At 30.0% G+C, this 13,480-nt stretch overlaps 1 protein-coding gene across 1 annotated transcript in view; it reads left to right on the top strand.

Moving 5' to 3' along the window:
- The first annotated feature begins 2,794 nt into the window (after positions 1-2,794).
- LOC142320867 (limbic system-associated membrane protein-like) overlaps positions 2,795-13,480 on the top strand; it is a 1,323,513-nt gene continuing 1,312,827 nt past the window's right edge. Inside the window, exon 1 of the mRNA XM_075358848.1 lies at positions 2,795-2,913. The gene's annotated coding sequence lies outside the window, so the exon portion shown is untranslated. The remainder of the gene's footprint in view (positions 2,914-13,480) is intronic.

The following is a 13,480-nucleotide window of genomic DNA, read 5'->3' as shown; positions in this document are numbered from 1 at the left end:
TATACAAATTTATATTTTTTATAAATTTGTATTTTATATAGAGTTATAAATTAGCAATACTCCACGGATTAGAAACACTCTCACTAAATACTAAATCATAATCCTTCAGAAAATATAAAAGAAGATACTTAAGAATACTATATGGGCCATTGAAAACAGAAGGCTCTAGTAAAATGCTCACACAAAAAGAAATATATAAACACATGGAGGATATTTACTCTACTATCATCAAACTCAAATTCCACGGACAAAAAAAAAGAATGGAAGACAAAAATAGTCAAAGAAATCTATACCTAAATAATGAACTCCAAAATCAACAACACTTTCACCAAAACTGAATCACGAATGAATTATGCAACAAACCAGAATAAAGAAAACACCTGCACATTCTTTGCAAGCAAAAGAAGAATTCACGAAGGAGGAGCTAAGTGGTCGGATGAGAATAAAAACTTCTTAGAACTGAAGAAAGTCTACTGGCGAAAGAGAAAATGAAAACCCAAAAATCCTCCAATTAATATTTGCGTAGTCCGTCTAGAAGGTTAGATCGCAAGAGAAGAAAAAGTGTGTGTATTAATTAAATCTGTGTTTCGTTATGATATCCTAAAACCTCATAAAATACGGTGAAAAAACCTTTTAATTATATTTTAAACATTTTGAGGTAATTGAAAAATTATTTTTTTTAAATTTTAGTTTTTTTCTTAATCCTGTGATGAAAACTGAATTCCCCACCATTATCACGCTTCATTTAGAAAAAAGAAATTAAGTCGATAAATTTAAACGTTAAAACTCCTGTTCTTATGGTGTTATTATCTTGTTGCATGATTTTGATAAAAAATTAAAAGTTGTTTGTTCTATTCCTGCTAAAGTTTCATTAATATTAAAAAAATATTTCAAGTTAATAGTTTAAGAGAGCCACAAATTAGAAAACTTTTTAAACATACTTTTAACGGTAAAGTTGCTTCTTTGAAAAAAGTTTCCCAATTAATTTTTTTAGTTACTTCTTGTAATATTTCCGTAACTTCTATCTTAAATTTCTGTAAATAAAAATAGAAATAAGAATAAAAATTAAATTAGTTTAACGTTGATTAAGTATTATAATATTGTAACGTATGAATCCTGGTAAATTGTACAGGTGTGTTGTTAACAGGTATGTAGGCAACAAAATGTTTGTCTAGGGGATGTATATTTGCCTCTTACATCAATGTTCGTTAGGCCAGGAATTAGTAACCAGGAAACTTTATAGAAGAATAATTAGAATTTAATAAATGACATTTCTTTAATTTTTACAAACGTATCTGTGTTCTAGACATAATATTCCCTTTATTCTAGATATATCCGTCCTTAATTAATTTTTACCAAATCTTTATCCTTTTATCACTGATGTGAAACGTTGACACATCACCAAAAATGACATTGTCTAAAAATGTATCATCGTCTGCAATTCTATCCATCATTTCCACACAAACTGGAGCCGAGCAATGTTTTCGTCATCTGTAATGTATCTATATGGCATGTAATCAAACTTTTTGTAATTAACATTTCTTAAAATTTTGCATTAAAACAGTTTACATACTTGTATTAAATCATGTTTTATTTATTTTTGCGCTATAACAATTCAATACTGAGTGTAATGAAAAAAAAAAAATTAAACCGCTTCATAAATAATGTATTTTCTATTTAAAATACCTTCATTTTAAGATTACTTGGAGCAGACATACCAGAAGAATTGCCGTTTATAATAGTTTTGTTCTTAGTGTTGGAATGGTAAGGTCTCTGTTTTTTATCGGGAAGTTCCGGGTTCGAGTCCCGGTCAGAATGACACTTTTCATATAATGCTACAAAAATTCATTTTCATTCATCAGTAAGGCTATTTACTGGATATCAGTCTGTTGCTTCACAAATAAGTACAATTTAAAAAAAAATATATGTATAACCAAAATTCTTACTAGTGTGAGAATCATCTCTTTTAAATTTGGTTAAAAATTACTATTCAAAATATGGTTTCTTGCAAAAAAACATTATTTATTTTATAATTAATTCACAAATAAGTCTGAGGCCTGTTAGAATTTAAAATAAAGATTACTTTATTTTAAAATCGTTTAAGTTATTATTTGATATGATGGTTGATTTTTAAAAAAATAATAACTTAAAAATATAATTGAAATAGTATTGTATAAAATTTTAAGTTATATTTAAAAAAATGTTAAATTCAAGTAACACTGATCTTTTTCTTTTCCTAGAATATCGGCTTGTATCGTTTTTTTCTCAATAAAAGTTAGTGGAAAACATAATATTAACCTAGTGAATATTATATGAAAACTCAATACAATAAAATTGGTTGCTTAGAATATGTTATAACATATTGTTTCTTTCAAATTCAATTCATAACGTTTTACATAACTTTTATTTAGTTTTATAATATGTCTTTTTAATATTTTACAAGCATACAGAAGTCTTATTATTTTCAGTTAAAATGAACGGAAAAAAATTTAAAACAAACATTATTACTTCCGAATGAAGTAATAATATTTGTTGTCGATGCTTTTATGTTGATCGTAAATGTTATAGTAGAGCAGTTTACGTTGTCGGCGTATGTATTATTAAATAACAGTAGACTTTAATGTTGTTTGTCGATATTATATTCACCTAAAGCTGTTCGTTCGTTGCTAATTTATATCCTATGAAGTAGTAGCATACTGTACTAGTATGTTGTCTGACGTTGCTTGTTGATGTGCACGTGCTCGCGCATCATTATATTTGTCTGTCTGTGTCGATAGATCCATCAGTCGCTCTCGCTGCTTCGTGCGTGTGGTATCGTCTCTAATACGTTTGACATTTTTTGTTTGTGTTGTAGCGTTTAATATTGGTGCTGTTTTTAAAATTGGTTGTTATATTACAGCATTTCATTTACAGGTATTTTTTTCTTTTAGCATTATTTATTTGTTTATGGCAAACAAAGGAAATTTATCGTATTTGTGTTAGTTTTAATATTGTTTCGGTGTTATGAACTTAATATGAAGTCTATACAACAAAATTCCAGAAATCTTCCACGAATAATGTAACAATTTTGGTTTATTTGGTTAGGGAATATGATAACTTCCTTTTATTTTTAGAATTTTTTATTTAAACAATTTTTATGGTTATTTTAATTATTTATTTTTTGATTTTCTTGTTAATAATTATTTAATGTTTATTATCTTATTTTATTTTTTAATTAGGTCCATTATTTGGTTTTCATTTTTGATAGCAAAGAATAGGTAATAGTGTTTGACTAGTAAAACACGTTGTTGCTTAATTTATGTTATAGCCTCTGATTAAAAAATACACTTATAAATAATCGAATAACTTGTTTTAAATTTTTGGTGTATTACATATCTAGATTTTCAGTTGATAGATCACATAAATATATTTATTTATTTATATATAAAGGCACCAAATTTGTTGCGCCGTATTTAATCTATATTGAAATAAAAACTAAACGTAGAAAATTTATTTAAGCAAGGTATTTGCAGAAAAATATTGGAGTGTTGTAAAATAAATTTTGGTTTTATTTTTTTCAATATAGATCATTAATGCAAGACAACTTCATTGATCTAGCTTATGGTTTTTATGTAATATCTAACAAACCCGTTATTTCTGTGTTAACTTGAACTCATATCACTTCTGTATTTATATTTATTTCTAATTTATTCTGGAACCTATCAAAGGACTATTCTATTTTAATGATGAAAAAACTTATATAAACTCGCGGTTAAAGTAAATTTCTTTCACACTTAATATAATAGTTTTAAAAATAATAAATTATCTAGTGTTAATATATTTTTGTATACAAAATGTTTCTGGGTAACATGCTTCAGGTAAGTTATTGTCAGGCTAAATAAAAAAAAACAAAAAAACAAACCTAAACATTTATCAAGTAATTTTGTAATTTCTTCCAGTTATTAAAAAAATTGTAATATTTTAAACTTTTAAATTAAAAGTAATTTTTTCCAGTTATGGCGTCTAAAACGTTTTTCAGATGTTTACTATAAATATATTTTAGTAGAATTTCTGTATACAAAGATCAAAATTTTGTGGTTCTAGGTGTAATTTTGTTTTGAAAAATGTTTAATAACTCTCAAAATTCAGTGTTGTTTTTTTTTGACTAAATTTTTTTTGATTACATTTATTAGTGTTAATAACATTAAACTTGTAATATCGATGGAAAGTTTCATTTTCAGGAAATGTATTAATAACGTAGTAAAAATGATAAATTGCCTACATATTATTTGAATTTCCTTAAAAGTTAAAAACTTTGTGGCTGAGTGGTAGCACCACTGTCTTTCACCTGGAGGTTCTAGGTTCGGGATTCGTCAGGCATGACTTTCTTTTACACGCTACAAAAAAATCAATTATTTATCGTTAATCGGCAGCTCTTAACAGGGTGTCACCTAGAATTAACGTAATATAAACCGGTTAACTTCAGTTGGGCTTTCTTTACTTTTAAGTCGATAATAGATATTCAACAGATTTATTTATTTTCTCGAGGGAACTAATTGTACATATTTGAGTTTAAAAAAAATTTACAAACTAACTGTTATTGAAAAGAATAAGATAATTTTGCAGCAGAAAGTTAAGAATTTAGTAATTATTAACTTAATAATCGAAATTTAAAATATGTGAGTTATTTAATTTAGCCTTAAACAAGCTGTTCGAATTTTTGTTTTTTATTATATACATAAAAAGTATAATATCGAAGTCTAATAACATTGTGACGATTGCTGCGTAAATGAAGCCAACTGTTGACTTATCTTTTAAATAAATTTTTAATTCGTAATATACGTAAATAAAGGACATATTATAAATATATCCCCACAAATAGTATTCAAGTAGATATTAGCGGTTTTGCTTACGAGACCATTACGGAACTCCGTATGTGTAGTGTGAATAGACTAGTGCTGATGTTTTAATATTTATTACCTATTTATTATTCATGTTCTAGTTTCTGTTTATTGTTTCATGTGTTTGGTGTTTATTGTTTATTATTTATGACCACGTAGTTACAGTTAAGTCGCTAATGACTATAATCGTTGATGCGATTATAAATTAAGTATTAAAAAGAGTCAACTCGGGGAACTTAAAAAGTCACTTTGTTGGATAACCAAATACTTCTATTCAAATAGTGACTTTATTTTTTATCTAGCTTCAAGAAAAAAATTGGAAAGGCACATATACGCTGAAAATTTATCTGCAAATAAATTTTGTTAACGGTATGACCTCTAACATTTCCGTCAATTAAAAAATATCTGCAACATTTCCGGTAAAGTGTTCTCAAAAAAAATAAATGCCTAAGTTATTTACAGGTACACTTTTTAAAAAACTAGTTTTGAAAATTTGAGTTGTATATCGTGTTCGTTTTCAGTAAATCATCTATGACTACATCTTACAATTTTTGTTCCATTTTTGTAAAAATAGATTCATCAGTAGATAAAAGTATAATCATAACCGTTTGATTTTCTTTGTATATAAATAAAGGAAAATTTATCTATCTGCTTTAACTTAAAACAGAAAATGAATTTAAAAACAAAAAGGATAATATTTCTCATTATTCGTTTTTTATATTTTTGTATGAGATGTACTAGAACAAAGTATGTTTGGTGCTGAGTTGAAGATTGCGCTGTGCTATTTGAATAATATTTTATTTTTTAGTTATAGGTTGTTTCACAGAGCGTTCAATAAAACAAGAATCCTTTGGAAAAGATTCTCTTGATTGTAAACTGTAAAATATAGCAGAAAAATTTCGCAGTTATGAACACTTCCGTTTTGAAATTATTTTTCTTATTCATGTTTACATACCCGAAAATTCTCTTATAAAACTTTTAAATGAAAATAATTGTTTTATTCATATGAAAATTGAAATTCTACCTTAAAATTATGCAGTGCAAAAGATACAAACTGCGTTCAACGTAAATTTAATTATGACAAATTAATAGATTGTTATATGATGAATGAAATTAATTGCTGTCATATCTCTTTGATTTCAATCTGATCTAGATACTGTAGTTATTTATAAATTAAACATGATTATTTTAGATTATTCTATATTAATATCATCGGTAAATTATTATTGTACGTGTATAGACATTATAGATATAAACCATTTGCATTATTCCTATTATAATTATCTTCATATTTTTAAGCGTTTTTTAACTAAATCTTACACTATAAATGAGGTGTTTTAGGTACAAAAATATATTCACATTTTTTAAATATTAAGAGAATATAAAAAACTTTTTTTACATTTAGGTTTTATTTGTTTTTTTGTTGGAAGGGTAGTTTGACTATATAAAACTTATAATAACTGAAGTATGGAAATACTGAAAAGTTAAATTTGGAAAACATGCATTATTTGAGATAATTATAATTATCTCAAGTGATCAATATTATTACAGATATTTGAAGAAGTAAACTTTTTTAAAATATAATAAAACCGCATTGACATAAGTTTTGAGAAACAAAATTCTTTTAAATTGGTAATTTATAAAAGTTTTTTAACTAAAGGTTGTAACTAATTATTGATGACTCAAAATCGTAAATTCCTACCACTTTTAATTAAAAACCTTTTTTAATTTTTTTTTTATTAAAAAGCGATTTGGCAATAGTGCCAATTTATTAAACTATCATTTTTACAAAATTTTAATTTTTTTTACTACTTACTTTTAAAAAAAACTCAGAATTTATTAATTTTATTACTTTACCGGCATCATAGCTCTAGAAATATGCAAGAAGAAAAGTTTAGTAATCGGTCAAAAAATGGATTATAGGGTTTCTATGCATTTCTCGTCGTTTCATGACCCCAAAAACAAAAAAAAAGTGAGTGGATAATGCTCGTATATATGTGTATTGGCGGGTTTGAAGCTTTTTTTTTGGTATAGATGAGTCTGAGAAATGCCACTTACGCACTCCCCATAAATGGGGGAGTGTCGGACTCCCACGGGTTCGGCTAGATGTTATTAAGAGCCGATGATGTAAACAGAGAGCAAAGGGGTGAAGGACAACCCTCTGCGAAATCATTACTCGTCTGCACCTGCGCGGATGGATGCTGCCGATGAGGCACGGGGACTCTTGACCCTCTGAGCTCAAAAGTCACCCCCGAGGTTGTGCTATGCTTGACTGTTGATCCGGCCTCGGGTGGGGAGATACTATTACAGTTAATTTGTATTTTTATTTGAAATCCTTACCTACCGATTGATGTTTTTTCCATATGTTAGGGGTGATGAGGGAAGCTTAACTCCAAATTTTTAACCCCCTCCCAGAGATTTTTGAAAAACTCAAAAAGTTTTTGAAATGTGTTTTTTTCTGTTTCTATGCATTTAAGAGAAACGTTTTTCAAAAAAACAATTTAGAGGACATTCTCCTCTACAATTAATGTCTTTGAAGTTATACCGTATAATTTTAAATTGAAATACTAAGTGGCGCTAAAGTTGTAAAAAACGTGTTTTATTCGGTTTTTTCACCGGAAAAAATTGTTTTTCGTCTGTATTGCATTTGGAAACGTTGTTAATCTCAAAAAAACAGACAACTTTTATTGAAACAATTTTCTTGTACGACTTACTGTTTTGGAGCTGTAGCTTGTGAAAGTGTTGTGAATTGTGCACGTGTTCGAAACCGGTCTACTCGTTTACAACGTTTTTTACAACTACAGCGCCACATAGTATTTCAATTTCAAATTATACGGCATAACTTCAAAGACATTAATTGTAGAGGAGAATGTCCTGTACATTTTTTGTTTGAAAAACATTTCTCTAAAATGCATAGATTCCTAACCTGTACGAATCCGACACTCCCACACTTTGCGGATGGGGGGGGGGGGGTACGTAAATAGTATTTCTCCGCAACACTGTTATAAAAATAAATAAAAAACCCTATGTGTACCTGCACTCTACCGACTAAAACTCATATCTCACCGTTTCTCCTCCTCCGGGGTCGGTCCTGCAGTTTAAGCATTGCGCGGGCCCAGGAGGTGCCTTTAGGTTCCAGGGGTCCAGAGTCCCCGTGCTTCATCACCGTCGCCCATCGGCACAAGTGCAGACGCACGACGGCTCCACAGGGGGCTGTCCTTCGCCCCTTCACCTGAATCTGTCAGGGGGCTGTCACTTTCTTCGCCTGATTCTCAGGTCTTTTGTATGGAAATCTGATTACTTGCTGGATGAACTTCAGTCCTCTTACTGATCTGGAATCTAAATCAGGCTCTATCCCATTCTCTAGCTTCTCTCGCTTTAGTCTTCAGGATACTTGTTGCTAGGTGTAGAACACCTAGCTTAACCCGACATCTTGTCTGATCACATCCCACCGCTGGCATTGGTAGATGGTGTGCTCAACGGTATCTTCAAGTTCGCAGTACCTGCATAGAGGAGACGCTCTCCTGCCAAATCGATGCAGGTAGGTTTCAAATTCTCCATGGTTAGAGAGGAGCTGTGTTTGAAGCTTAATAACTTTTGATTTGATGAAATTTTGATGAACCTTTTATTTTGATGAAATTTTGTGCAGAAACTTGTGTACATGGACCGATTTGTAAAATTTTGTGGTCAATATCTACAGGAGGTAGATAGTTTTTTGAGACAGGTTTTTCAAAATTTTGTAAACATAACCCCGCTTTATATTAAGCTAGGTACATTAATGCATGCTTATCTACCACTATAAAAAAAATGCCTCAAAATTTCCTCTTCCCGAAATATAGGCATATCTTCCCTATATAATATATGGCTTAGTACAAGTCAATATGACATATGACTTAGCCCCAAAAGAATTTTTTTGGGGGGCTATATGGAGGGGGAGCTATATTTCAGATTGCATGTCGGTACTCATACCCGCCTCATAATAATCATTTTATTTCTTTCTAATTACAACACTTTTTACAAAATTCGGTATCCAATCGTCTTGTATTTTGTTTGTGTGATCTTTTCAAAATTTATTCTTATATCAGTTAAAAGGTTTATCAGTTACCATCTATTCTCCGCATACGTTGCATGAATGTACGAGTAATCATACAATTTGATAAATCAACCTTCTTTTATACTCACTCTCCTACGCTCTAAAATTCAGTTCGAATATGCAATTCATTTAAAGTATATATGATGCTTTTCGATAAATATTCAAGTGTAGTCTTCTGTATTATTCCATGTGAATACCGAAGTCCTTAAAATTTTGCACACTGTTTCATGATTGAAATTCAATTTTAATTCCGGATGACTTTAGCTTCAAAACTTTTAACAAGCTTCTTAAAGTAAGTAGTCATTGATGAGTTTTACGGAAGTCGTGTATTATTTTATTATACGCACGTTCTGCAAATTATCAATCTTTCATTTTTTTTTTTTTTTATTCCTACACCCTCTAAACTTGATAACAAAACATAGTCATCAATTTATCTTTTGTCACGATGCCACCGATCCAAATTCCTCAGCAGAAATTTCCATCAGTATATTTACTCAACCTACGCGAAACTTATTCGCGAAAGCGTGATTCCCGCGCCTTCTTCTAACACCGAAGGTTTCACGTAAAAACTCTTCCTATATCAAATTTCAATCAGACTATTCACTCAGATCATTACTTGAGTGATACTTTAAACATAAAAAATCCTATACTCTTACCGACAAAATGAAGTGTTGACTGCAACAAAAAGAATTTTCTTCTACAATTCAATTTTATCAAATTTCTCTTGATTTAATTAAAAATCAAGATTCACCAATTTAATAAGCCTCTAATGAAAATATACCCTATTTCTCTCTGCTCTGGCCAAATTTTGGGAGCGAGATCAATGCCTATACGCTCCCACACCGTAATTCCATTCTAGAGTTCTTCACACACCCATTGTCAACCTAACAGAGAATATCTCAGCTAACCGGGGCACGATGCCAAAACGACTGTCTTAGCGAAATAAGCAATCAGGGGTGCCCCTAGCCACCCGGGCTGTTATTCTATTTATACAAATATAACACCATCAGATCCCCTTAGCCATCCTCCGCACAGCTAAGAATCTAAGGACGTCAGCAACTATATTCCACTCATTTCCGGTTTTTCAATTAACTTGTAGTTCAAAACTAAAATTGATCCTCGCAAACCCCTCTAGCTACTTTGGTACATCCAGCTTCGTACCGGGGCAGACATATAATACATGATGCACATCATCAATAATCCTACATTCCGGACACAAGACTGAGTTATTGAAACCAAACCTAGCCAAACTATGTCAAAAAACACCATGTCCAGAAACAAACTGTGTAATATGCTGGGGCAAATCCACCTAACTAATTACTGGTATACTTCTCACATCAGGAAAAATATCATGCGTGTAACGGCCATCGGACGATTCAATCCACCTAACCTTTCTTTAAATGGAAACCTTGGTCGTCTAATTCTTTTATGCGCCCAGAGGTAAGTTGGCCCACCTTCTTAGCTTTATAACGTTTTCCATCAATTGTTTTTTCTTGTTAATAATTTTCTTAATGTGTGAACTGTTACTCCACAAAGATTATCCTCGCAGTCCTGAATTTTCAAATGTTTCTTTAAATATCTCTTCAAATAAATACATTGTCACTAAGCGGAGAATTATTTAAATGTTTGTGTTCAATTGACGGTACTGCTTTTAGTAATACGCCTCTGCTTTTAGTGTAAATATACTATAATAATTAAAAAGGGTGAAATTTTGAGACATGTTGTATCGAATATAAGACATACAAGTGATGTTTCATGTTGCTTGTTGTAAGGCACAAAATCTGTTTATACAGATTCGTATTATTTTGATTTCTATTTCATTATCTCTTTTTGGAATCAGTGTTCCAAAAAGACAGCTCAAAACAGATAGATTATAATGAAAACTGTGTTGAACATATTGCAAAATTGATTTAAAATTTAGCTTTCCCTTAAACTAAAATTATCCATATGAACCGAGACCCTTTCTTTAAGAAAATTAATTTTTGTAATTTATTCGTTGGAATGAATTTTTAAAAATCTGATGTGGACACCACATGACTTCCTTGTACGTCTATTAAATTACATATACACAGTTTATTAAAATAGGTACATAAAATTCTATTTCATTTATAACTTTTGATATTTTTTTCAGATATTTTTCATATTTTTTCAGACAAATATCATAGCAATTTGGTCGTACTTGCGCCATCTCTGTATCAGGCCGAAAATTTTCTTAACGACCCAAGTCGCTCAAAGATTCGGTCCAGTTGCAATAAAAATCAAAAGATTAATTCATCTATTAATTTTCTGCTGATATTATTTGTATTATTTCATTTCTAAATTATAAAAACAATAAATTTAGCTAACTTATATTGGTTTTATCTATCTATTTTTTAAACAATTCGATTATTTGCATGCTTAACATTTCACAAAACACAATACACACTGTTAAAAATTCTCCAGGTTACTGCTATCGTTATCAGGAAGATTACTTATAAAAATTTTAAATTGTTTTTTTTTTTATTTTTAAAGCTGAAAAGAAGCTTTTTTTGTTAAAAATTAAAATTATTTCAAAACACAGTCGGATTTGAATAGAAGATTTTTTTTACTATAACTGCTACACAAACTATTGTAGATGGAAAACTGCACGGCCTTTTTATTAATAAATAAAACTATTCAATTATAATAAAGACGAACGTATTTATTAATAAATTACTGCGATAAAATTGCATATTATGATGAAACTGCAATTACTGTAGAAGTAAAACAAAATTACTGTAGAAAAAAAAAAGAAACTGAAGGGAGGATCTTCGCTTTGATTTAGAGCCTCTTAGTCAGCCTACTTCTTCTGAACACATTTTTTTTCAGCGTACTAGTTATAACGATGTAGAAACGGAATTTTAGATTTCTGATCATGTGTGATCACGAGTGTAGCTATAACATATATCTTTAATACTAATGTAGGAAAGAAAGAAGTAGTAGAAGTAGTCTAATGTAGGAATTTCAAGACGTCAAAAAAGTGTCTTGCATTTTCGTTCGCGTTTGCAATTCATTTCTTATTTAATTTCGTTTAAATAAATTACTATGGGCGTTCTTTTAAATTTAACTTTCATCAGCTTAATAATTTTTAATACCATCTCACTTTTTGGGGATGAATATTTTGCCCTTAGAAGTCTTGTTAACTAATAAAATTTGGTGACATCATCTTGGTTAGCTTGTCATTTTTTCTTTTCTTTTTCCTGTTTAGCTTCCGGTAATTACCGTTCAGATAATACTTCAGAGGATGAATGAGGATGATATGTATGACTGTAAATGAAGTGTAGTCTTGTACAGTCTTGGTTCGATCATTCCTGAGATGTATGTTTAATTGAAACCCAACCACCAAAGAACTGACTTTACTAGGACTTCAACGCTTGAACGCTGGAACGTTGGTTTGTTTGGAATTTCTCCCACCACCACCACCTCATTCGGTCACGCTAGAGCATAAGACCGAATGTCCGTGCCACAAACGGCTACTGCGCCTCAATACGGTTTAATGACCAATATCCTAAATTAGCTTGATGACATCATATCCACAATTGTGATAAAAATTTAGTGTCATTCTTTCTTTTTCCTGTTTAGCCTCCTGTAATTACCTTTCAGATAATAATTCAGAGGATGAATGAGGATACTATGTATGTGTGTAATTTGTACAACAGTGTACTGAGTGGTAACACTGTTAAAGTGTAATCTTGTACAGTCTCAGTTCGACCATTCCTGAGATGTTTGGTTAATTGAAACCCAACCACCAAAGAACACCGGTATCCACGATCTAGTATTCAAATCCGTGTAAAAATAACTGATTTTAGTAGGACTTGAACGCTGGAATTCTCGACTTCTAAATGAGCTGATTTAGGAAGACGCGTTCACCACTAGATCAACCCGGTGGGTGAAGATTTAGTGTCTATAGGATATTTAATCTTCTTCATTATTTTGTGTTTTAAAATATCTCTCACTACAGCAGAAGTGACTAACATTTATTTTTATAAATTGATTTTAAAACGGTGTAATTAAATATTAGTATAATTCTATCTTAACCTATCTTATATTATAATATAAGATAATATAATATAATATAATATAATATAATATAATATAATATAATATAAGATATTATATTATAATATATAATATAATATAAAAAAATATAATTGAAAATCCCTATTTTCCATTAAAAAAATTTCACATTTCAAAAAAAAAACTTGACAGAATGAAAATGCAATGTTCAAACTATTTTTTTTTAAATACTGTTTAATTTTTTAGTATGTTACTTTTTTTGATGGAAAATTCCTTTATGTAACTTACAGTAGGATAACGTCATCATAAATAATAACAATGAAAAGATTAAACCTTCACCTCGGTTGAACGTCCACATAAAATAATAACTTTTCCTCGCTTTCAGTCCCCTGACTTTCTTTACATGCTTACACGTGTACAACTGTGTATTTTTCATATATAGTTTAAATGACAATTTATGAATTTTTTTACA

The sequence above is a fragment of the Lycorma delicatula genome, chromosome 3 (assembly GCF_047948215.1).
Source record: "Lycorma delicatula isolate Av1 chromosome 3, ASM4794821v1, whole genome shotgun sequence".
NCBI classification, from domain to species: domain Eukaryota; kingdom Metazoa; phylum Arthropoda; class Insecta; order Hemiptera; family Fulgoridae; genus Lycorma; species Lycorma delicatula.
Note: the sequence above shows the minus strand (reverse complement) of the source record. Positions and strands in the feature narration are given on the sequence as shown.